Source organism: Parasteatoda tepidariorum, chromosome 5 (genome assembly GCF_982258835.1).
Source record: "Parasteatoda tepidariorum strain Cologne lab strain chromosome 5, Ptep-v5.0, whole genome shotgun sequence".
Taxonomy (NCBI): domain Eukaryota; kingdom Metazoa; phylum Arthropoda; class Arachnida; order Araneae; family Theridiidae; genus Parasteatoda; species Parasteatoda tepidariorum.
Window position 1 is genome coordinate 42803458 of NC_141759.1, and position 26982 is coordinate 42830439.

General features: G+C 26.1%; 2 long non-coding RNA genes across 3 annotated transcripts; one reads left to right on the top strand and one right to left on the bottom strand.

The window, feature by feature from the left end:
* Positions 1-1144: 1144 nt before the first annotated feature.
* Positions 1145-19670, top strand: LOC147809308 (uncharacterized). Of its 2 annotated transcripts, none has more exons than XR_015433693.1 (4): positions 1145-1260; positions 16777-16814; positions 17461-17537; positions 19560-19670. It is a non-coding gene; the product is annotated as an uncharacterized LOC147809308 (long non-coding RNA). The 2 variants fall into 2 exon arrangements; XR_015433694.1 differs by lacking the exon at positions 1145-1260 and adding an exon at positions 15309-15347.
* Positions 19671-22083: 2413 nt separating this feature from the next.
* Positions 22084-26186, bottom strand: LOC147809309 (uncharacterized). Its single transcript, XR_015433695.1, has 2 exons — positions 26047-26186; positions 22084-22221 (listed from the first exon to the last, which is right to left on the bottom strand). It is a non-coding gene; the product is annotated as an uncharacterized LOC147809309 (long non-coding RNA).
* Between the last annotated feature and the right edge of the window lie 796 nt (positions 26187-26982).

Sequence of the window (26982 nt, forward strand, 5' to 3'; positions counted from 1 at the left end):
ATTTATTTGAAAGTCATTGCTAATTTAAGTGTTCATTCGTGAATTTTTTCAGGTATATTTTAAATATTGACTGTTTATTCATTTTTGCAGAAAATTTATTTTTTCGTCAGGAGATCTTTGTCTTTTTTTTTAATTTTGTAAGCTCGCACTGAATTGTCAATTAAGAGTAGCGAAAGAGAGAGAGAGAGAGGAATTTGCATGTTGCAAGATATAAATCTTAACAGTTAAATTGACATTTTTAAAAATAAATAAACCTAACGATAAAAAGTATCCTCAGTTTAAACTGTTAAAATTCTCGTCAACAAATAAAATAATTTCTCAGCAATTTTTCTTGTTTTATTGTTGTAATACACAATCTGTATTCCTTAGGTCAAATCTTCTTTAAAGTGCAGATGATAATTTTCAAGTTGAGGTAGTCCTCGAATTCGTTACGATTAGCATTTTAACAAAACATTCTTACATAACGCTACTTCACTTGTACATTTTAAAAGCAAAATGTTCAGCGTTTCAGTTTAAAATATTGCTTTTTAAGGGAGAAAAATAAAACAAGGATTTAAGTGAAACAATTACGCGGGTAGGTGATCGGAAACGGGGGGAGTCAGAGACTCCCTGTTTTTCTTTTTTTAATTTTCGCATGGAACAATTCCTTAATAGAAAGAGTTAATAATATATATTAATAATACATATTAATCTTATAGAGAAACAGGATTTTATTTTTCTGCACAGCAAGTCAAAACATTTATGTAAGCATTATTTCCAAGTGTAGAAGTATTAAAGTTTTTCTGAAAAAAAAAAAAGCATACAAATAAGTTTTGACCTAATGCAATTATTTAATTTCGAGAGTTCGTTTATCGTTGGTAGTTAACTAAATGTTTTTGTTATTTAATTTATTTTTCCTTTATAACACCAGAAATTGTTTTTAATAATTTAAAAATAAATATTGATCTTAATTTGAGGACATTTTACTGTCTGAAATCACAGGACACGTATTTTTAAAAAGAATCATTTAAGCGACCTTGTTTCCAATCCTTCAAGTTAAGGGAAAAAGAGAGGGGAAAGCGAACGCTTAGCACTTTAAACCCCCTCCCCCGATTCTAAGAAAAAGTCTCTTCAACCAGGTGGTCCACTTACCCCAGACGCCAAAAGATTCAATGGTCACCAAAAAATTTGAAAAAAAAGGGGATAAATAATGGAAATGGTCAACTTCAAAAGAGGTCTCTTTTCTGTTTTATTGCAGGAATGCGATACACAACAGACTAAGTAAGTAAACTTTTATTCTTTAGCTCATGTTATATTTTCAGTACACTATTATTTATTAATTTTTCACAAATAGTTTGTTTTTATTTTCTTTATTTAGTTTTTAGTAATTATATTTTTTAATCTTTATATTCAGTGGCGTGCCAGCCGGGGGGGCAGAGGGGGCAGTCGCCCCCTCTGAAATTTTAGTGAGGGGGCAAACAATATATATCGCCCCTCCTGAAATTTAAACATTCGAGAAAATATAATCAAGTAAAATTCCGATTAAAAAATAGTCAAAAAGTAAAATTTTAGAAAAAAGTAACTTTTTAATTGAACTTTGTAGCTATTTTCCTAGTAAAAAACCTAATTTTCCTCTGAAATTAAAGTAAGAGGTTATAATAAATATAAAGGCAAGAAATAAAGCCAGGTAAAATTGGTAATTTTAGGAAAAACAATCTTTTTTCTTTTCAATTTTGAAGCTATTTTTCAAAAAGAAAACCATATTGTCTTCTGAAATTTAATAAAAAGTCCTATATTGCGCTTCGCCCCTTCTGAAATTTAGACATTCACAAAAATAAAGTCAATTTAAATTAGTAAACTTAAAAGAAGAAAAAAAACTTTTTTCAACTTTGAAGCGATTTTCTAAGAAAAAAAACTTTATTTTATTCTGAAATTTAAATGAAGGGTGAATAATGTACTTCGCCCCTCTTGAAATTTTGAAATTCGTGATAATAATGTCAAGTTAACTTGATAACTTTAGAAGAAAATAACCATTTCTTTTTCAACTTTAAGGTTATTTTCGAAATCAAAAACTTTATTTTACTGTGAATTTAAATTGAGGGGGCGAATAACGTGCTTCGCCCCTTCTGAAATTTAGCCATTCTTGAAAACATAGTTAAGTTAAATTGGTAATTTTAGAAGAAAAAAAAGAACTTTTTCTCAGCTTTGAAGCTTTTGTAAAAAAAAAATGTAAGAAAAAAAAACACTATTTTCTTCTGAAATTCAATTGAGGGGGCGAATAGTGTGCTTCGCCCCTTCTAAAATTTAGCCATTCGTGAAAATAAAATTAAGTTGGTAATTTGTAAAAAAAAAGAACTTTTTTTCAACTTTAAAGTTTTTTTTTTTAAAAAAAACATTATTTTTGTCCTAAATTTAATTGAAGAGGCGAATAGTGTACTTAGCCAGTTATAAAATTCAGATATTCGTGAGAATGAAGTCAAGTTCAATTGGTAACTTTAGAAAAAAATATCCATTTCTTTTCCTACTTTAAAAATATTTTCAAAATCAAAAACTTTATTTTACTGTGAATTTAAGTTGAGGGGGCAAATAATGTGCTTTACCCAGTGCCGTAACTTCACCCCTCGGGGCCCTGGGGCAAAAATTTTTGGCGGAGGCCCTTTCAAAAACTTTCACTACTCCATCTCTAATCGTGCTTTAGCTATTTATGTATCATGTTAGCGAATATGTTTATGAAAACAAGTTATTTGTTCGCATATAAATTGGATAACAAAACATTGTAAGTTTTCCACATGGCAAAATACAAAATTTCAGCGAAATCGATTAATCCTGAGAAATTAAATTTAAAAAAAGTCGTACTATTAAAACTCAATTTCTCAAGAACTAATCAACCAATTTCGCTCAAATTTTGTATTTTCCATGTGGAATTAGATACTTTAAAATGATTAAAAAAAAATTTTTAAAAAAATATGCCTTGCGATTCAAAAGTTTTCAGACTATTATTGTCCCGCAGTGAACTGATCGTTAAGACACGGTTCCCAGCAGATCACCGAAGTCAAGCCTCACTGGCTGCTGTCAGTGTGCGGGTGTGTGACCACTTGGATCAGTCTGCGTAGGGACCGAGGGTGTGCGGTATTGGTCCTCGTTAAACTGTTCTAACATAAAATGCTCGAATTCACGTGCAGGTCGCCAGGCTACCGAAGCGGGGGTGCCATCCCCTCTGCAGAGGATCAAACCTCAAGGGATGTTCCCCAGACCGTCGCCAATAGCTTATTGTGTAGCACTAGTACAACGTAAATGATCAACAACATCAGACTATTATTAAATAAAAAATACTAAATATTTACTAAAAGTTATTTTTTGCATGGCTCTTATCTAAAGATAACTCCATTCAAAAATTAGATAAAAGAATTTTATAATAGTGTGCAAAAATTTTTCAATTCCCTTAACATTTGGGGGTCCAAACTTTGGGTAGCTCACCCGACCCAACTATTGGGACCATATTTCCCAGATTACAGCAACCTGTATTACGGGGGTTAGAAAATCGAATCTGTTGAACAAAAGTTATGTTTATTCAGGGAAAGTATGTTTTTGTGTCTGATTGCGTAACTTAAAATAAAATATCGTGCACTAATTAATTTGTATATTTGAAGTCACACCCTTGAATTATTAAGATGGAGTCCTAGAACGTGAAGATCCGATCATCAAATTAAAAGTTATTCAGGATGGTACGTTTTTGGTTCACTGCACGTAAATGTTACCAATTTACGGCATCTCACCGAGGAAATATGACTAGGGGGGAAAAAGGCTATTCATGTTGTCTCCTCTTGTCTGTCCCCCATGCCCACAGTAGCCTCCTTTTCCTCTAAATATAATGCTAATCATAAAATACCAATTTTATAAACCTGTTGAATCCGGTTACTATACCGGATTCAACAGGTTTAGGAAGGTCTTTTCAAGACAAAATCATTATAATAATTAAAATTATTTTTTAATTTCAAATCTAAAATTTTTTGATCGCGTTATGGAAACTGAAGGAAATTATAGACTTTTATTTCTATCGGCACATATATCCACATTTTAAAAAGTCCTAATTGAAAAAATAAACAGAAATTTTTTCTCTATATACATCGATTAACAAATAACAAAGTTGCTTTACTCCAATATGGACAGGTCCCTAGAAAATATAGCTATATTTTGAAAAGAATTCGTTCTTGAATATTTGGCCTATATATTCATGACGCCATGTAATCATATCGCTGGTTCAAAACTAAAACGACACTTCTGCACTCACTTCTCATTCAAATAACATGAGAAGATAATGCAGAAGTGTCGATTTAGTTTTGAACCAACGATATGTGGCAAAATTATGACAAAGAGTAATAGTTTTTTTTTTTTTTTTTTTTTTTTTATGAAAGAAAAATGAGAAAAAAATCAAAGCATATTTGCTAATTAAAAAAAAATACTTTTTAATGGTTTGTCATGGCAATGAATTTTAATTGCTACGGATTTCTAAGCTGATGTTCATAGCTTTTTTATTAAATTAAATATGATTTTTTTTTATATAAAATAAAGATTGCATTTCATTTTTTAATGAAAACAAAGTTGTTAAAAACCCTAAAAATTCGAAGTTCCAATTCAAAAAATTTAAAGGTGTTAATAATTTAAAAAATATAAAATCAGAACAAAATCCATGCACACAATAAACAGTAAAATTATGAATTAAAGTACTATACAAATCAAATTTATATACGAACATAAAAAAAAGCAGTTTTTATTTTACCATTCTTATAAAAGAATTCTTATCTTATCTTATCTTATCCTCTACGTGCCTTGGGCACTTAAGGCCTCCAGCATATCCCTCCAACGCCCCCTGTCTTTAGCAATAGATCTTGCTTCCTCCCAGCCAGATATTCCACATTCTTTTAATTCGCCCAAAAACATGCGCTGGATGGTAAGTCTGGGTCTTCCTCTTGTTCTCTTACCATCAGGGGCCCATGTAAGCGCAACAGATGAAATTTTTTCTTTGGGCATTCTAAGGATATGTCCGAGCCAGCTCCATCTTCGTTTTTTAATTTCATCTTCGATTGTTTTTATTTTAGCTTTCTTTAATAGATTTTGATTTGATACTTTGTAAGGCCAGAAAATTTTAAAAATAAATCTTAAACATTTGTTTTGAAAGGTTTCTAATTTTTGTATTTCGATCTTAGTCTGTTTCCAGGTTTCTGCGCCATACAATAGTACTGCTCTAACAATAGCTTTGTAAACAACTATTTTTGTCTTTATTTCAATATTTGACTCTCTCCAAAATTTATGTAATCCCTTAAAACATGTTCTTGCTTTGATTATTCTCTGCCTAATATCTTCACTACTTCCACCTTTTTTATCTTCAATAGAACCTAAATAGCTAAATGACTCTATGTCATCTATTTCGTGATTTTCGATTTTAATTTTGTCATTTTTCTTTTGATTTATTCTCATAACTTTAGTTTTCTTCTTGTTCATGAATAAACCTACACTATTTGAATATTTGTTGAATTTGTCTGTTTTAAGATGAACGTCTGTACATTTGGATGAAATAAGTACGATGTCATCAGCAAAATCAAGGTCTTCTAAAGTAGTTGTGAAATTCCACCTTATTCCTCTTTTTTCATCTTTCAAGCTGTTTCGCATAATCCAGTCTATCACCAGTATAAATAAAAATCCCGATAAAACACATCCCTGTCTCACGCCAGTTTTTACTAAAAAGAATTCAGTTAATTCTCCATTTACTTCTATACATGCTTTGCTGTTATCATACATATCTTTGATTATGTTAATATATTTCTCTGGTATATTATAAAGTGATAAAATTTCCCATAATTTCTCTCTCTTAACTGAATCAAAGGCTTTACTGAAATCAATAAAGTTTAAATATAAAGAGGTATAAATCTAACAAGGTATAAATCTAGAATTCTAACAGTATATAAATATAAAATTTAAATGTATTAAATGAGTTAATGCAAACATTTACTTACCTCCTTATAAATAAATTTACATTTGGTTTTCTTGTTTTCCAAAGAAATTTTTTATTAGGAATGGGAATTATTGATATCACGATTTATGTTTGAAAAAATGAAGTTGCAAATAATTTAAAAAACTCTTAATTGAAGTTAAATTTTAATTTCAAAAATTGAACAAAACAAAAGGTAACAGAAAATTTATATCTCAATTAAAAATGGTTAATTTAAATGACGCAATTAAATGAGTTAAAAACTGGAATTTAACTGCAACGTTTTACGTTTGTCTCAGAAAAAATCTCTTGACAAAATGACCTAAAAGCTTACCTTAAAAGCATTCCTTAAAAGCTTACATCTGTTTTCCTAGAACATCGAGATAATTTCTAGTTTAAGACAACTTAAGGGACATATAGATGGTACTGTAAATATATGACATTTTATAAAAGCACAAAAGAGCCCAGGGTCATAAAAATGATTAAGGCAATTTAAAGAAGGAAAAGGTCATTTTCCCATGGTGTAAAAGGAGATGGCTATTTTTTGAGGAGTCAGATAACTGTGGGTCAACTCTGTGGGGGGTATGAAGGTTTTAACACCTTCATACCACCCACAGTCAAAAGATGCTTTCAAATATATCTATTAGTCTCAGTGTAGAATGCATTTTTCAGGATGCAAAACAGTGGTGCTTATTTTAGTTTTCTAAACACTTGTTATGTTTTTTTATGATGTGCTCCTCTTCTCTTTTCGTGATTTTCTTTTAAATTTTTTTAATAAATTGAAACTTGTAATATGTAGAAAAAAATTGAAACAAAACCGAAGCATTTTTCTTGGGGGGCGATTTCTATTTCAATTTGAAAAATAGCTATCAAATTGGGAAAAAAAGTAATTTCTTTTTCTGAAATTCTCAATTCTGTTTTACTTTATTATTGCGAATGTCAAATTTTCGGAAGGGGAGGCTAAAGTTTTCAATTTTGGAAAATAGCTTTAAAGTCGAAAATAAGAGTTAAATATAAATTTCACTCGACTTTATTCTTGCGAATGTCTGAAATTCAGAAGGGGTGAAGTATATTCTTCACCTCCTCACTTTAAGAAGAAAATAAAATTTTCTTTTTGAAAAATAGCTTCAAAGTTTTTTTTTTTTTTAAAAAAACAATTTTACTGGACTTTATTATTTCAAATGTCTAAATTTCTGAAGATACAAAAAGTTTTTAGCCCCCCTTACCTTATATCAGAAGAAATTAAAGTTTTCTATACCCTTACTATAATTTAAGAGGAAAATGAAGTTTTTTATTTTAAAAATATCGTCGAAATTGTGAAAATTTTCAACTTTACTTGATTTTATTCTATTAATGTCCAAATTTCAGAAAATGAGAAGCAAATTTTTCGCCCCCTTACTTTTATTTCAGAAGAAAATAAAGCTTTCTATTTGGAAAATAGATTCAAAAATAACATTTTTTTTTAGTTACCAATTTTTATTATTTTTTAACACTTTGAAATTTCAGAAAGGGCGAAAAACTATGTTCGCCCCCTCATTACTATTTCGGTAGAAAATAGAGTAAAAGTTGGAAATAAAATACTTTTTCTACCTTTACTTTACTTTTTCAAAAGTCAAAAAACATATTAATCGCCCATAACAGAATAACTTGATGTATATCTTCAAAGCTGAAAAAGAATAGCCTTTTTTTTCCTCTAAAATTACCTATTTTACTAGACTTCGTCTTGGCGAATAACTAAATATCAGAAGAGGCAAGACACATAAATGTTAGAGGAATATAAAGTTTTCTATTTCAAAAATAGCTTCAAAATTGAAAAAAATCCTTTATTTTAAATTACTGATTTTACTTGACTTTATTTTTGTGAGTGTCTAAATTTCAGGAGGGGTGAAACGCATCGTTTGCCCCATCATCTAAATTTTAGAGGGGCCCTCTGCCACCGGGTCTGACGCAATCAACTACATGCAGCTGTGGCCTTTCCCCTTCTCTGCAAAGCGTGTTTGTTCTTTTAAGAAAGGGAAATAATTTGTGAAAAGGTGTTCTACCGTTTTTTACCCTTCCCTTTATGTTATAGTAAGTACGCTATTACAAAAAAGAAAATTTTCATCAACACTATCTTAACGCAATTTCTTTCCTACATATATATAATAAGAGTGCTTTATTTTGAAGAAAAAAAAACATGATGTGGTCTCTTCATATGAGGCCCCCTTGACCGTCGGGGCCCCGGGGCGGTGCCCCGGCTGCCCCGGCGTAGTTACGGCCCTGGCTTTACCCCTTCTGAAGTTTAGCCATTCGTGAAAATAGAGTTAAGTTAAATTAGTAGTTTCAGAAAAAAAGAACTCTTTTTCATCTTTAAAGTTTCTTTTTTCTTTTTAAAAAAACACTATTTTCTTTTGAAATTCAATTGAGGGGGCGAATAATGTGCTTAGCCCCTTCTGATATTTAGACATTCATGAGAATGAAGCCAAGTTAAATTGGTAACTTTAGAAAAGACACACATTTTTTTCTACTTTAAAGCTATTTTCGAAATTAAGAACTTTATTAACCTCTGAAATTTAATTGAAGGGTGAAAAATGTGCTTCGCCCCTTCTGAAATTTAGCCATTCGTGAAAATAATGTCAAGTTAAATTGATAACTTTAGAAAAAAAGCCCTATTTTTTTTCTACTTTAAAGTTATTTTCGAAATCAAAAACTTTATTTTACTGGGAATTTAAATTGAGGGAGTGAAAAACGTGCTTCGCCCCTTCTGAAGTTTAGCCATTCGTGAAAATAAAGCTAAATTGGTAATTTTAGAAGAAAAAAAATTTCAACGTTAAAGTTTTTTTTTTAATTTCTTTTCTTCTGAAATTTAATTGAGGGGGCGAATAGTGTTCTCAGCCACTTCTGAAATTCGGAAATTCGAGAGAATGAAGTCAAGTTAAATTGGTAACTTTTGAAAAAAAGTACTGTTTTTTTTTCTACTTTAAAGCTATTTTTGAAATTAAAACTTTTATTTTCTTCTGAAATTTAATTGAAAGGCGAATAATTTGCTTTGCCCTTATTGAAATTTAAACATTCGTGAAAATAAAATTAAGTTAAATTGGTAATTTTAGAAAAAAAAAACTGTCTAAAAAATTTTCGTAAGACAAAGACTTTTCTTTTACATATAACTTTCTATATAATTAAAAGAAAATCTCATCCCAACGTCATCTCTTTTACCCTTCCCTGGTGGAAAGAGCAATAAAATGCAACCTTCACTGATAAAAATTGGTTTCAAAGCCACCCCTGACCTTCAAAAATTTCCTTTCCACCCACTTTGGCATATAATTCTGGTGGCCAAGCCACCCACAAAGACAGTTATTTGACTCCTCAAAAACAGTCACCTCATGTTACACACTATGGGTAAAAGTACTTTTGCTTCTTAAATTTTCATTTTTATGGCCTTTTACTCCTTTGTGCTCTTTTTAAAATGTCTGATATCCACAGAAACATATCTTATTTGGATATCTCTTCGTAAATCGTCTCAAACAAGCAATTATCCAGATTTTCTGAGAAAACAGGTGTTTTAAGCTTTTAAGGGATCTAAACTGGAGAGGACTTGTTGACATTTTCTCTGGTCTGGTCTTTTTGTGATGAGACATTTCTTAGACTAACGTAAATAAACGCTCTCTGTTAAATTTTCTTTTTAGCTCTTTTAATTACATAATTTAAGTTATCAATTTCAAAAGAAAACATATTTTTTTATTTTGTTTAATTGTTTTAAATTACTTGGGTTTTTTTTTTTGTCGTTATTTTTTTTACATCAGTTTGATAAATTAAATAACAAGGAAACGTAAAATAGATATCGAAGGAGGTAAGCAAATGTTTTCATTTCATTAAATTATTTAATGCTTTAATAATTATGCATTTATGTACTATTTGAATTGTTTTAGATAGTTGTTCGTATAATAAATGTTTTTATTATGTTCGTATATCAAATAGTACATTAGTTCATGATTTTACCGTTTGTTGTTGGTGTATGGATTAGTTTATATTACGAATTTAATTTTTTTTAATTGTAAAATGATATTTTGAATTCTTTTTGTTTTTAAACAACTTTGTTTTTATACAAAAATGAAATTCAACCTTTAATTTTTTAGGAAAATCCTAGTCAATAAAAAAATAGTAAATGAAATAAAAATAGTAAATGAAATGACGTCGTTGAAATAAAATTTTTTTTTTCGTATTTTCGATTATTCTTTCGACTTTAGGAGGTACATTTTAATATCGGTTCTTTAAGATCATCAATGTCTTTATTTTATTGAAATTAATTTTCTTTTGTTCTTTTGGCACAAAAGTGATATTTATTGTAGTTTAATATACTAAAAATAAATAAATAAAAATGACCGAAAAACTATTGATTCTAAAAACAGGAAAATAACACGATTGAGAATGCATCATATCAGCTCTGAAAGGTGTTTTTCTTTTTCCTTTTTCTGATTTTTTAAATTTATCATTTTATTTTTATCTTATATGATAACTATTATTATATTATGTATATTATATGATTACGTAGAGCAGAACTCTAACACCAAATCTGTTATACATTTACTCTCTCTCTCTCTCATGTGAAATAAACCATTTTAAAAAAAACATTATACACCAACAATAATTTGTATAAATAATGATGATTCGTTTAAATAATGATAATTTTTATTTTAATACAAACAAATTAACTCCCATTTTTATTTTCAGCAAATTATTTATTTAACAATTCAACAATTTATTTATTTAAAAAATTATTCTTAAAAAAAGGTTCATTGAAAATTTCCATAATATTTTATTATTCTCAGTAATAAAAACCTTAATTAAACAAGAAACTTATTTTTAAGAATGGGGCAATATTGGAGGGAAAAACACATTCCGTAACAATGGAGGGAAAAAAATTATCTGCATAATTTTTGTAGTCTTTTTTTTTTAATCATAATTTCATAGGATGCTAAAATTGTGTTAATTAACTTTGTGAAAGCTTTTTTCATGAATATTTTTCTGACTTTAAAGTATTAATTTTCAAAAATTTTAATGCTGAAATTATAAATGTTGTTGATAGAGATTAAAAAATTAATGCGATCAATACTATTGTAATTCATCATTTCTTTAAAATGTGAATATTTCTCTTTATCAATTGAATATTTTTATTTCCCGTTTTAAACATGACAATTACGACTAAAATCCAAATCAATTAAACTGGAACAAGATGAGAAAAATACTACACATAAAACTACTTAAATTTTATTTATTTTTCCGCATTTGGTATTTTATTTTATTTTTCTTTTTAAAATTCAGAAGCAAATAAAATTCATTGTCAAGACAAGCCATTAAAAAGAATTTTTTATTTAGGAAAAAAGCTGTATAACCTTTTTCTTTGGTATTATATTTGCTTTGGAATTTCAAATAAATAAATAGTCCCCCATCATGATTGTTTACTCATATATGACGTCGCGAATATATATATATTTACTTGCCATTCTGATCAGAAGTTTCAATAGGCAAATTATTCAAAAAAGAATCTTCTTTAAAATACAGCCATATTTTTAGGTCCCTGTACACACTGGAGTAACGTAACTTTATTTTTAGCTCGATGTTAATTATATAACTGATGAATATTTTTTTTATAGTGGCTTTTTAAAAGAAGAGCATATGTGATACATAAAATCGTAAAATTCCATCCAATTTCTATAACAAGTGTTGAAAATTTTCAATTCTAAACATATAAGTGATTTCATTTTTTATAACTATATATTAAACAGATTCAAGAAGTTTTATAAAATTGACACTTCATGACTTGCATTATAATTAGCTTGTTGACTAGTGATACTTTATTTAAGACTTTTTATGATTACTTTAATTATTTAATTTTAAGTTAGACGCTTCCATTGCCAATAAGTGATACATGCGCCAGTTTTATAAACTTTAAAATCAATACAACAATGCAGATATTTACTAAAATTGTCTGAAAAATTAAGTTTAAAAATAATAATAAAGTGATAACTTAATGAATTAAATTAGCTCCAAATGTTATTATTCTTTTTTTGATTTTACAATATCATTTAATTTAATACGTCATATTTTAACCATATTATATATAGACAAAGCTATACTTTCATCAAAGTTTACATTTTATATTAAATCCATTTTTTGATTTTATAAAACCTTCCAAATACAATTTTCAGTGTCTGACCTGTTAATTCCATCATACCTGTCTTTCTGTATACCGGATAATAATAATAATCTGAATCAAAATATTTTGGTTTTATTTGATGGCCTGTAGCCTTAACAGCTTCGTTTAAAAACAATTTTCTTTGATAGACAATATGAATGAAACTTTGGTGTTAAAATTGTTGTTTCATCAATTAACATAAATAACGCACGTCGCATGTCGTTTTTATCATCAGTTCTCAAATTCATTATATCCAATTTTAAAAGTTCTATAACTAATTTGTTTTTCTTTTAGCTTGCGTAACATAATAAAACTATAACTTATAGTTCAATTAAAAATTAATTTCAGAAAATTTCTTAGAATTTTAAAATTTATGTATAAAAAAAAAGCTTTTTCTTATAAAATAATTTCAGAAAGCTAAAAGTATGCAAAAATGAATATAGAAGTATGCATCAAAGAAAAAAATGGGATAATTTATTTTAAGATTTCGTCTAAAAGAGAAAAAAGAAGTCCCTGGGCAAAGTAGAAATCGGGAGCCATCACCGATTTTATAGTTAATACATTCAATGTCAATTTCTCTTCTACTAATCAATTTTCAGGATCTCTTAAAACGAAAATCCTCGCTTTAAGTTCCAATTGTTCATGCGATTTCCTGACAATTTTGAGGAATCTCAACTAAAATTATAAATTGTAGCATTTAGAAGAAGCAAACAAATATTCAGCTTCGACATTGACACCCAAATCTTAAAAAAAAGTTTAAAACATTGCTCAATTTTATAAAGAATTATTAAAATAATTAAATATCCAATTAGTAGTAAATTATATTTCGTTTTTTTTTTGCATCACATTATTTTTACTAGTAGAAAAGCGATAAAAACAAAGATAAAAGAAATCTATTGCCTTTTCATATTCTAATTGGCCAGTTAAATGTGAAAATTTACGGAACATGTACAGAAACGGCTAAACCGTGCAAACGCAAACTATTATTTTGTTCAAATTTAAAAGTTATTTCGTTACTCGAGTGGTGAGGTTTAGCACTTTCTTGTAATATCTCGCATGCTCACGTACTTTTAATTTGTGATTCTGTGCAGTGCAGGTACTTCAAATAATAATTATTTATGTACGTGTAATAATTATTTATGTACGTGAACTAGCAAGAGGCTAAAGCTTTCTATTTTGTAGCAAAATCAAACAATGTATTGAGCGTAAATGAATAAATAAACAAAGCGAGCATTCTTAGATCAAACAATCGCATTTTCATAGGACTCAATTCGGATAGTTCGGGAGCCTAACTTTAAATATGCGAAATAATTAGTGTAAGAGTAGACGATTTTAAGACTCAAGAAATTCCCCCAACGAAAACGTACTTGCTTTGAATAAACTTTTTCATTCAACGTATGCAGATTCTTGACCCTTAAAATAATGGGATAGCCGTAATGTGGAGAAAAAAAAAAAACACAGTCCGACAATTTAGTCAGAGCAAGTTAGAGCTTTCTTATGTTTGCGATTTGAATATTTTTGTTATACACAGGGCTGTCGATTCTAAGGTTGTTCAGTGATGATCAGTAATCTTTTAATTTATTCCTTTTTTTTGTGCGTCAGACAGAGTTTAATGCATTTTTTGCCAGTATACCTGACTCAGTAATTACGATTTTTGTCTGACATTATTTACTTTCTATATTTGGTCATGTATTATTGAAATGCTTTTTCCGAACATTTTAATTTTCTAACTTCGTAGTTTACTTTGATTATTTGTTAGTTATTTTCAAAAATATTTTTTTTTCGGATTTTTATTTTCTTTATAATAATTTCTATTCCTCTGTCCTTGTTATTTTTCAAACATTTTTATGCTAAATGAGAATTTTTGTGATTAATTTTGTAACCAGTAACTCTTAATTCTCATTATTAAAATAATAAGTCTTAATAAAAACTATGTTATAATACAGCAAATTTTTAATAAGTACAGCAAATTTTTCAGATTTAATCTTTGTTTAGTTGTAATAATTTTTTTTAGATTTCATTTTTATCGGATTTTTGCTTTTACGTTTATGTTAATGATATTTTTGTTAATTGTTTTCTCTATATTTTGTTAGAATATTTTAAATTCTTTAAATATATTTCTATAAATTTATACTTCAAAATTTTTAAATATTTTAAAAGTATATAACATAATTTCCTAATATCATTTGGTTGATTATTTTAAATTTCCATTACAGTTTTTCGGTATCCAATTTTGTTTCGAATAACTATAATTCAAAAGATAATATTACATCGTTAAGTTAAAAAAGCATGTAGCCTCCAATATAGAATAAAATTTTGGTTATAATTTTACAAGTAATAATGTGTTTAGATTATACTTCTGTAAATAAGAAACATATTTAAATATGACGCTTTGGAAATTAATTCCTTCATTTGTTTTAATTTCTTCATCATGAAAACTTAATATGATAAAGTTAATTCTACTTCATTGAATTACTGCATATTTATATGTTTAAAATTGTATTTTTTTTTCTTTGTTTATATTTTAAGCTTTACCTTGGAATAAACCAGAAAAATCAGAAGACTTGTTAGAATTCAAAGTTATTTTAAAATAAGATTTAATTTTAGAAATCAATCTCTTTTACTCCTTCATTTATTTTAAGGTTTTTATACCTTGTGCTTATCATTAAAATTAAGATATAGTTAATTTTCCATTTTTTTGTAAACTGAAAATTTATATTCATAATTAAATTCAAATCAATGCAAATAACAATGTAAATCAAAATGTAAATAACAAGTTATTTTTAATTCAATATGTTTTTGAGGAGCGAAAAACCATTCTATGTCATTATGATTAAAATGTATCTATAAAATGTATTGCTCAGCATTAATAAATTTAAAGGAGTAAAATTACAAAATTCATTAATTAAATTTTTTAAATTTTAATACACTTTTTTTCTTTTTAATTAGTTTCGGATTGATAAATAATTTTTTGTTAACTAAATTGGTGTGGATGTAATAGTTAAATCATCGTCGTCATAAACAACGGAAATAGTTTAGATAATTACAATTAGACAAATTACAATATTAAAATAACACAACTAACTTTAAAATATTAAATCAAGCAAAGCTTATGACTTTGCATTGGCTCGCCCCCCCAGTGAAAAAAAAGTTGGCACGCCACTGTTTATATTCTACAAGAATGTTTCTTCGTATGATTAGCATGTAAGTTACCATTTTAGTTTTAAAAAGAAATATAAGTTCCATTAATCCTAACAATAGAAAAATGATTTTCTATAGCTATTTAAATCAAATGCTTCTTTATTTTTTTAAAAAGTTTTTAATTTAATAATTATTTAAATTAATTTACTTACTTAGTTTAATTACCTTATTTAATTTATTAAAAAAATCGGTAGTCATTTTCGGCCAAAACATGAAAAAAATCTTGCAATATACCTGAAATAAAATTCACTCTAAAATTCACGTTAACACTATGTAGCCAATGAGGTTAAAAGTAATTAAGATAAAAATCTACTTTATTATCCCATAAAGAAATCTACTGTAACATATTTGCATTTTTTAAAATTATTTAAAATAAGAATATTTTTTTGTGGAAATAAATTTAAAGTTCTTTTTAAGTATAGAAATATTTGCAGCATAATATTTTTTCTTTCTTCATAGAATTAAGTTTTCTGTTTCTAGCTCTTTTTCCAGTTCTTGTGCAAATTTTACTATTTATCTAAACTTATTTATCTTTTTCTTAATATATTATATCATTCTCTATCTTAAGATTTATAGAGTTGTTTATTTTGAATCTCTTCCTGTTGAACTTTCACCTATTGAAATTTTATTTTTAGAAAAGCATATTTTCCGTAAAAAAAAGTAACTTTAATTGACGGTTGAATGTATATATATTTCTGATGATTACTATGTAGTGCAAAAAATTTATCTAAATATTTTTTGAAATTATAATGGAAAAGGCAAGGAATTTTATTTCTAAAATTAAGGGTAACCCGGACAAAAGTAATATATTGGTCTATTTTAGTATCTATAATTTGAATAGACTTCTATGTCTGTTATGCCGGATTTTTTTTTCCATTCATATCTTATTCCTTTTCTAAATTTGAATTAGAGAACAAAATTTAAAAAAGAAAAATTTTCACTTTAATACTACGTCATGTTATAAAAGAACTATAACTTATTATTTTCTTAATGATTGTCATTTATAATATTTGATTGATTTGATAATGTAATTTAATTATAAATATTAGGCAGCATTTATTAAAACACACATTTTACCCCATTTTAGAAAAAGATGCATAATAAGTTAAGACTTTAAATTCGATTTTTTACTTTAGATATAAACTTGTCCTCTAATTTTACCCTTTCAATTCTGAACTATATTTTATAGCATTACCCTAGTGTAATTATTTTAAAGGCAAGATAATCAGTAGTTAATACTAGTTTACGATAAGCATTGAGCGTATACAAAATAGATGGTAAACATTAAACTTATTGTCAGATATATTGTATAGAAAATAGTTAGAAGCAGTTTTTTATTTTTTTTCACAATTCATTGTTCTTACTTTGTTGATTTTTTTACTGTTTTTTCTATGGTTATATTCTTATTATTTTCTTTTTCTTTCATGAAAAGTCTGGAGAGACTGAAAATAGCAGTCAACAGAAAAGAAGGTAAGAACATGCTAAAACTACATTTTAACTTAGTGGCATCCATTTTATATTCTATAATTTGTGGTATTCTTTGTATTATTGAAATATTTTATGATTATTAGTAAATAACTGTTTAATTTTAAGGAAATTTTTTTTTTTAAATCATTAACATTTTTTAATCAAAATACTTATTTCTGATTAGCAAAAGTACTTTCCTAAAAAATTTGACTTTTGTAAATATTGACCACATACTAGACTAACAAACATACCATACACATACTAGACTGAAATTGAAAATTTTAAAGGTACTAGAATTTTTTATGAGGGGGGGGGAAGAATTTTTTTAGTCAAATGATTTAATTTTATCCTAACTTATCTAATTTTACCTAATTCTAAATTAAGTAATCTAAATTTCCCATTTAGATTCTGAACTATATTTTATAGTATTTGCCAATGGTAATTATTTTATAAGAAAGATCTTCAGTAGTTAATAATAATTTCCGATAAGCATTACGCATGTACAAGATAGCTGGTAAACATAAACTTATTGCATAGAAATGAGTTCTAAGCAGTTTTTTTCCCTTCAATTTAATGTTTTTATTTTGTTGATTTTTAACAGTTTTTTCCATGTTCATATTCTAATTATTTTTCTTCCTTTCATGATAAGTCCGGAAATTCTGACAGTGTGAATCAACTAGAATGGCTGAGTACTAGAACTAGAATGAACGAGAACCAACAGAAAAGGTAAGAACATGATAAAACTACATTTTAACTCAGTAGTACCCATTCTATAATTTGTGGAATCTATTTTACAAATTCATAGCAAAATTAGAAAATCTACTTCATATTCTATATGTAGAACTGCAATTTTAATAATTTCTTCGACTGTAATTTGTATTAAAATATTTTCAGATTATTAGTAAATAATTTTTATGATTTTAAAGGAAAAATTTTATAAGGAAATATATTTTTTTTTAAATCTAAAATTTTTTTAATCAAAATACCTGTTTTTGATTTTCAAAAGTACTTTCCTAAAATCTTAGCTGTTTAGTCGCCTAAATTTATTACTTTCTTAAAAAAGTTGCAGCTTGTTTTTTTAAAAATTATGCCTATACTAGAATTTCTTGATTTGTTAGAGGGAAATTTCTTTTTTAGTCAAATGATTTGATTTTATCATAGCTTACATGTCATTTTAATGTAAATTTCTTTTCATAATTTTTAAATATTAAAAATTTAAAAGTAAAAATTTATTATAAAAAAAATTTAAAAATTATTGCATAGCTGTTATTAAGTGCTATGTACTGTTATAATGCTTAATATATATATATATATATATATATATATATATATATATATTTCACTGGTTTTCAACTTTTTTTTTCAACTGGTTCTCTTCAAATTAAAATTTTTTATGTATAAAAAAATTTAAATATTTTAAAAAACCGTTTAGTTTAAACCAACCTATCTTGATGGCATAAAATTTATATTCTGTAGTTAGTTTGTAAATTCATTACAAATGTAGAAAATCATTCCTCTTTATCGCATATTTTAATAACTTATGCTTATGCTTATGACTTTTAATACTTAATGGAGTATAGTTTTGAAGGATCATATATTTTTTTAATTGATAGAAATTTTAATCAAATAACATATTTTCAGATTTTAAAAGTACTATCTTAAAAAAAATTTCTTATATTTTTTACATGTTTAAAAACCTTTAGTTTGTTTATTTCCTTGAGGTTAAAATTTCTTTTAATTAAATAATTTAATTTTATATAAACTTAAAATATTTTCACATATTAAAGTAAAAAATTCGTTCATAGTTCTTAATCGTAAAAAAGTTAAATTTTGTTTAAATATTAAAAATATTAACATTACATAACATATTAATAGCTACAAACTATTTTGGTGAGAATGTATTCTTTCTAATTTAAAAAATATTAAAGTTTTGCTATCAAATTCTTTATTTAAAATGCATTTTTATGTTCAATTATTAAACAGATTGATCTGTAGTTACAAAATGCAATATATAAGCATTGTTAAGCGATATATACCGCTTCAATTAGTTTTCTAACTTATGCATTGGAAGCATAAGGTTGGGAAGCATTTTAAAAATTAATAGTTTATAACAGGTGAGTTTAAAGTAATGAAGTTTGGTCACCACTTTTAACATTTTTAAAGTCAATTATAGTTCTCTCTATTTTTAAACTAATTAATTGTTTCATAATACTGTAAAGAGAAGTTTTATCCAGGTTGTTTCGTTAATTCATAGGATATTATTCATAGCTGTTTTAATATTTGATGCTGCAATTTTTTCAATCCAAATGAATCCGCTACTTTACACATTTGCAATAGATGTTACAAAGTACAATGGAATTTTATAAAATTAATACTTAGTTTTATTACAAGCTGGAATATTCATTTTGTGCTGTTATTACCTTTTGTTACAATTAGCTAAAATTTATTTTTGTGACAATCAATGCTCGCTAGTAAATAATAAAAAAACCCAGGTGGTTTGAGCAACTTTATTAAATTCTATAACGTATGATATTTATAAGAGAAAAACTAAATTGTTGAAAATTATTGGATAGAATTTTTCTTCGAATATTTCCCTGGGATCAATAAAAGTATTTTTTAATTGTTAGAATTAACTGATATTATAACTTAACCCAGAATTAAAATGCGTCAAAAATTAATTAGATATTTTGTTTCTGTACATATTATTTAATAAATCTGTTGTAAAATAAATTGGTTACTTTTTTGCAGGAAAACTAGATTCATTCTGAAATAGGATGTTATAAAGAAGTTATTGTACAGTTATGTACTTGTTTGTATTTTGATTTGTTATATTGAAATAAAATAATATTCTTTTCTTAAGGTCATGTTTTATTTTAAATTTTATGCATTTTATTCTTATTAAAATTCCAGCTTTATTTATTTCAAATCATAGAAATTGATGTGTTATTTACAGGTACCCAGTATATATATATTTTTAAAAATATTTATGATATGTCTTGTTTATCTATTATTGAATATGAATAATATTGAATGGAAAGTTAGCCAATATTAAATATGAATAATATTGAAAATAAGAATAATGACTGGGCTGTGGCTTTCGCTTTGTTTCTATCAAGAAAAGTTAATTGTAGGTGTAATATACATAATTATTTTCATTTTTTTTCATAACTTAAATAACTTATACATTAAGTCGCAATATGTTTTATCTTAGAATAAAATTTTTATTTAATTTTACCTCATAATGTGTAAAAAAAATGTGAACACTCAATTAAACACACAATGTTTTTATATGATTCTACTTTTAACTTATTGCATTTATAATTGATTGAAATGAAATAGAAAAGAAATTTATTTTATTATGTAAGAAGATTCATTGGATGATAATTTATTATAAATTAAACAATTTTTTCCAATTAAATTAAATAAAAATATAGTAATAATAAATAGGTAAAATTAAATAAAATTTTTATTTAATTTTACCTCATAATGTGTAAAAAAATGTGAACACTCAATTAAACACACAATGTTTTTATATGATTCTACTTTTAACTTATTGCATTTATAATTGATTGAAATGAAATAGAAAAGAAATTTATTTTATTATGTAAGAAGATTCATTGGATGATAATTTATTATAAATTAAACAATTTTTTCCAATTAAATTAAATAAAAATATAGTAATAATAAATAGGTAAAATTAAATAAAATTTTTATTTAATTTTACCTCATAATGTGTAAAAAAATGTGAACACTCAATTAAACACACAATGTTTTTATATGATTCTACTTTTAACTTATTGCATTTATAATTGATTGAAATGAAATAGAAAAGAAATTTATTTTATTATGTAAGAAGATTCATTGGATGATAATTTATTATAAATTAAACAATTTTTTCCAATTAAATTAAATAAAAATATAGTAATAATAACCCATGCAGCAGAGATAAGTATTAATTACGTGAAAATAACGTTAAAATGCCACAAGGTTTAGAGCAAAAAAACGTTTATTTAAAACGTTTTATTTCCGTTTCGAGTGGTAGTCTCGAATTAGGTAAAAAAGCGTTTATATTTGGGCTGTTTTTAACGTAAAAATGACGGATTTTTGCCGTTATTTTGACTAAGGTGAATTTCGTAACCAATTTTTAACGTATTTTTTACGTTTTTTTCACCAAACTATTTACGTATATTTTTGGTTCTATAAATTCGTTATTTTCACCAAGAATATTTACGTGTTTTTAACGCTTATTTTTATTAAAATAACGTACATTTTACGTTATTTTAACCAAAATACAAACGTATTTTATCCATACTATTTACGTATTATTAACGCTTATTTTGAGCTTTATTTACGCATTATTAACGCTTATATATCAATATTTTTAACGCTTATTTTGAGCTAGGTGAATTGATAAATTTTTCGCGAAAATTTAACTAAATTAATTTCAATTTATCGTAATTTTAACCGAATTGTTAACAATAGCATATTTTAAGTTTTTTTTTTTTTAACTAAGAAGGAAAGAAACCATTCCGTATTTTAATGTTTACGCTGCCCTAAGTACACTAAAAAATATAGCATTTACTTTTTATTTAAAAAAAAAACTTTTAATTCTTTTCGAACTAAAACTAAAATAACGGAAAATAGCCGATATTCATGTTTTTTTTTTAGAATCCTAGAAAAAGCTTTTGTTTTTAATCTCACACTTTCTGTAAATTTTTACAATTCAAATTATAACTCAACGAATATGGAATGCAAATCTTTCTACCTCTTCACAGCAGCATACTAGTTTATTTATGAAGTTTCATGTCCCTCAGGAATTTTTTACATTTTTCATTCCTAAAAGTTTGTAATATAAAGAATTGGTAGAATAAAAAATTACTCAATACTTACATGATTTTCCAAACCCATATGGAAAAAAAATATTTTTTTTTTAGTTTAAATTAATAATTAAGAAATCTACTGCTGTCCTGAAGTCCATGTTTCCAAATTGCTTGCTGGAAATTATCTACTCTTCTAGAATGCTTTTGGGTTCATTATTTTTTTTTTTAAATGCATATATTTTAATTTTTATTAGCTTGAAAAATTTGACTAAAATTTACTTTAACACACACACGAAGTAAAAAAAAAAAATATTAACCAAATTTACCATTTGATTTGTTTACTTACTAAAATTACAATTTTTCTAAGTCTTATGTTCGTAAAACTAAAATTTTTAATCCAGAAGAGCAGTTAACTAAATAATTTTAAATACAGAAAAAAACATTAAATCAAATAAGATTTATTAAGTTTTATTTATTTTACAACTATCATACAATATATAGATTTACAATTATAACACATCGCCACAGATCTGAAACATTCATAACTTCTTCCATCCCGCTGTTACTATCACCTCTTCACTGCAATGTTCCTGGAAAACAAATAAATATTTTAGCATATGAAAAAAAAATATACCGGACAATAATATTAAATTGTTACAACCAACAGTAGATTTCTAAAACGAAGCAATACTGACTAGATAAAATACAGTTAAATAAAAATTTTTTAAAAAATATTAAAACTGTTTATTATTTTCATGGAATTTCTACTAAGTATATATCGATTGAGTACATCCAAATACTTAGATATAAGAAAATCTATTTTACAAATTTTAGTCACATATTACACAACAAAATTACATACATATACAGCACAAATCTGAATTAGAATATTTCATAATTTTTTTTATCCTAACTAAATCTTACATTGAAGCCAGCAGTAAGTTATAAACAAAACATAAAATTATTTTTCGTGGGGCTTTGAGGAGAACTCCTCCAGTTTTAGTCTGGTGCTGTTGACTGCTTTGGTAACAAGTAAGAGCACATTTCTAATAGGGGAACAATGAAGGAATAAAGGTGTCAATTGGTTTACCCACGCTGACCTAAAATCAAGACAAAACTATTCACAAAACACTCCTATTTGAAATTACTTTTTCTCATAACCGCAGTACTTGCCACGACATGTGCCCATTGTCAGGTAAAGTACTCCTAAAAGCTGCCCTATACTTTCTGTTTATTTACTTATCATCAGAATTTTATTTTTCTCTCTCATTCTTTTCTTTTTTTTTATTGCTCCTTGGCTGCAATTTTCATTCCTCTTCAGAATATTTTGCAAGAACTTTGTAGTTCAGAAACACAATTCGATTAGTTTCAGTTACGTAATTTTTAATTTCTCATTTATTAAAACAGTAAAAATACTATGCCTTTTAACACTAACAGTATCTTTAATATACAAAAGGAGTAATTTTAACAAATTCAGTAATTTGTTAAACTATATATTATTTAGTTCAAGTGAAGAATTACATTTTACAATTGCCTCTGTTAAAGCTTTTTTAAACAAAAAATGGTTATTTTGAAAATTCTTTAATTTCTGTAAAATCGCTGCTAAAACGTAACACTTTACTCCAAAATACATTAGAAAGCTGTTTGGTGATATAGAAATTCATTTCCACAACGGAATTCTTAGTAATGGTGGGAAAAATAGGAAGGGTGGGAAAAATAGGTTCTGTGTTCCTTGACCCTAGTGTGTTACAATCAGGTTGCTTGGGGGCAGTAAAAACTTTATTTGTTTAAACCACTTAAAAAGGACTGGATAAAAAAATTTCAAAAAAAAACTTCACACACAAAACACAGTTTTTGGAGAAATATTTTAATAAATATTTCTTCGAAAAATGTGATTAAATGAAAGGAACACAATGGTGTTAGTTAATTGTAGCAACATGACAGAATGTTTGGAGTAATGCAGTATAGCAATTTTGGACTATAAAAACAATTCGGAGGGACAGCCTTAAACTTAAAATTGTTTCAAAAAATAATAATTTTATGCTTGGAACTAATTAGAAATTATCTTTTTTAATGCTGCATATATATATATAAGAGCAAAACAAAATTACCAACTTTCCACACCCTTGCAAAAAAATAAAATAAAAATTTTTTTGAACAAGTATAGAGCAGATATATCAAAATTTTTTTAAACTTATTTAAAGATGTGAAAACAAATATATATTTTTTTGTCAAACTGTAATTCATATAGTTTGTAGTAGTGATAATTTCCATTGCATGAACTACTTAACTTACAAGTTTTCTGCAATATTAGACATTTAACGTAAATTTTACTTAATAGTTTTTGTTAAAATAAAAAGTTGGAACATAAGTATGCTAAATGTATACAGTAAAATGCAAGAAAATATAATAAATTAATGAAAACTAGTCAGTCTAACTCTTTTAGAGAAAAGTAAGCATTTTTTGCAACCTTGATATACACAATGAATCGTGTTTCAAAGCATTTTAATCATTAATACTTCAACACCAAATAATAAACACAAAAACATTCACTTGGAAAAATAAGATATTTAAATAAAAGATGTTTTCAAACAGTATGAAATCAAAAATTTTTTCATTTAATGTAAGCATAATAATATAGTGCAGAAGTTATTGAAAAAAAAAAACTTTATAAAAATAAAGTGATAATATCATAGACAGATACATCATATAAATAGAAAATATCATATGTATAGTCATAGATATAAAATCATTGATTAAAGTTAACAATATTGAAAGTTCAATTTCTAATATGCGGAATTGTAGAAAACTGCAGATGTACACAAAAAAAAATATATATATATATATATATAAACATATATACAATTGGCTTATTTTAATTAAAACAAGGATAATTTGAAATCTTGTGGCAGAATGTTTTTGAGCTATCTGCGACTAAACTCTCCAGCAGTAAGATCTAATTGCAAAATACTTTTAATACAAACAAACATATATGTTGCTAATTTAAAATGGCAAATATGCTGTGTTAACAAAAAATAATAATAATGATTTTCTTAATTTAACACGAAATAATTTTTTTTTAATATTAAGGGTGATATTCTCACATTTTGTTGGTAGGAAGACACACACTTTATTAGCTTCTTCGCATTTTGTAAATAATCATCACAATAAAAAAATATTAAATATCATGAAATCCGTAGTAGCAATTGCCCCTCCCCCCCCCAAAAAAAATATATATGATGTAATTACGTAAATTGGACTCCTCAAAAGCGTGTTACACTTTGAAATTAGGTTGTAATGAATAATATCGTATAAAAAATATCTGATTTAAAATTTAAGGAGAAATCAACATCTATAACTTCTAAAAATTCAATAGAATTTTTTAAAAAAAAAATAGATAGCCTTAAAAAATAGATACTCAAATGCTCGATTCGAGTTTTCCATATTGTTTAAATATATCAAGATGGTTAAGAACCAAATGAAAATCAATATCAATAACTGCCGAAAATACTATCAAAACATTACGTCGATTTATGATACTATCGGTGAAAATAGAGCGTGTCAAAAACTGATTATCTAAATGCATGATTCAAATATTGCATGCTCAAATATTTCTGTAAAAAAGAAAAGTAATATTTTCTTCTTTTCAAGAGAAAAATCTTTCTGCAAGAGATCTGTAAAATTTTGCAACAATGTCGCCGTTTCGCTGCGATTCTGCCACGGAGATTTGAAATACTGAGCAATATGCATAAATCTTAATTCCCCGAGAATTTCTAATTGATGTTGTTTATTCATTTTATAATTCGTTTTAATGTTTGCCAAATGTTTGGTTTGAGTAGCCTTAGCCTTTGAGGGATTCATCAATCTGCATAATCGCTGAAGAATTCTCAAAAGCAAAATAGAAGTTTCAGAATTTGTTTGAACTTATGGAGGACTATGAATAAAAAGACTAATTTAGTGCAGATAAAACACATTTTTTTTTTTAAGTGTCAGTGAAATAAAACATTGGAACAGCAAAAATAGTGGTGGTAAAAACAGTAACAGTTTACCATTCTACTTGATACTAACGATGAAACTTACACCAGAAACTTCTATTATAAATTAGTTGAATAGTGCAAAGGCTGATGATTGTGCATGAAATAATTAGGATTCTACAGTACATGGAAAATATATTTACAATACATGATAATTCATTTTAAGAGACAAATTTTTGAGTACTTTTATTTGTTGTTATTAAAGCATGGGCAGCCTATGTAAACAATGTTTAATTACTTTTTTTAATATCAGCAAAAGTAATCTGAAATAATTTTTAACAATTGATTTGATCATGTTTATAATTTCACGAATTTTTTTACCCATTTTTAAGCACAAGAAAAAAGGAAACAATTCAAATACAGTTATTTCTTTAGACATACTTAATTCAGGTACCTTCAAATGAGACTTGATGGAGGTTCATTCTCAAAGCTAGATCCTTTTCAAAGATCTTCCTCAGAAGTACATCAATAGATTATGAAAAAGAAAATTCATTCAGTTAATACGTTCAAAAACATAGAAATAATTCAAACATATTTTGTTTTGTTTATACGGGCACATTTATTATTCAGAACTAGAGAAGTAAGGAGTAATAGTTTGGCAGAATGTTAGCTAAAAAAAATGGTGAAATGCAGAATATATTTTTATAGCAATATTTTTTTTAAAAAAAAATTCATTAATAAATATTTTTTACGAATAAATAAGTTTATTTATTATTGGAAATTACTCCATGCTTATCTATATTAGTGGAATGGGCTAAAGGGAAAACAAAAAACTAAACCAGAAATACTTAATAAAGTTATGAAGTAAAATAGAAAGAAAAAAAAAAATTATCATAATTGTTACAACAAAACTTCCATGCTAAGAATAATATTTTTTGTAAAGCTGTATCCATAAAGCAACATTAACTAAAATATAATCTATTAGAAATATGTTATTAAAATGCTGTGTTATCTTAAAAATGCTAAAAAAAACAAAAGATTATATACAAATGTAAAACAGAAAAATCTATTTTAATTCTCAAAATGAAATTTTAAAGCTTTACATCTCAGTCTTTCCAATTATCATATTTTCCAGATAGAAACATTACAATAGAAACATTCTTAATTACTGTGTCATACAGTTAATAAAAACAAAGTTTTTTAGAAATGTAAAAAGCTAGGTAAAAACCAAGACAAAAATTGTTTAAAAGAAAAATTTAGCAATAAAAATTTCAATTGAACTTTTTCACCTAGCAAGGGTCTGTCTAGGTTTTTCTGATAGGTACCTATTTTATGAAAATTTAGACATAATTTGTGAAAAATTAAAAACTACATTAA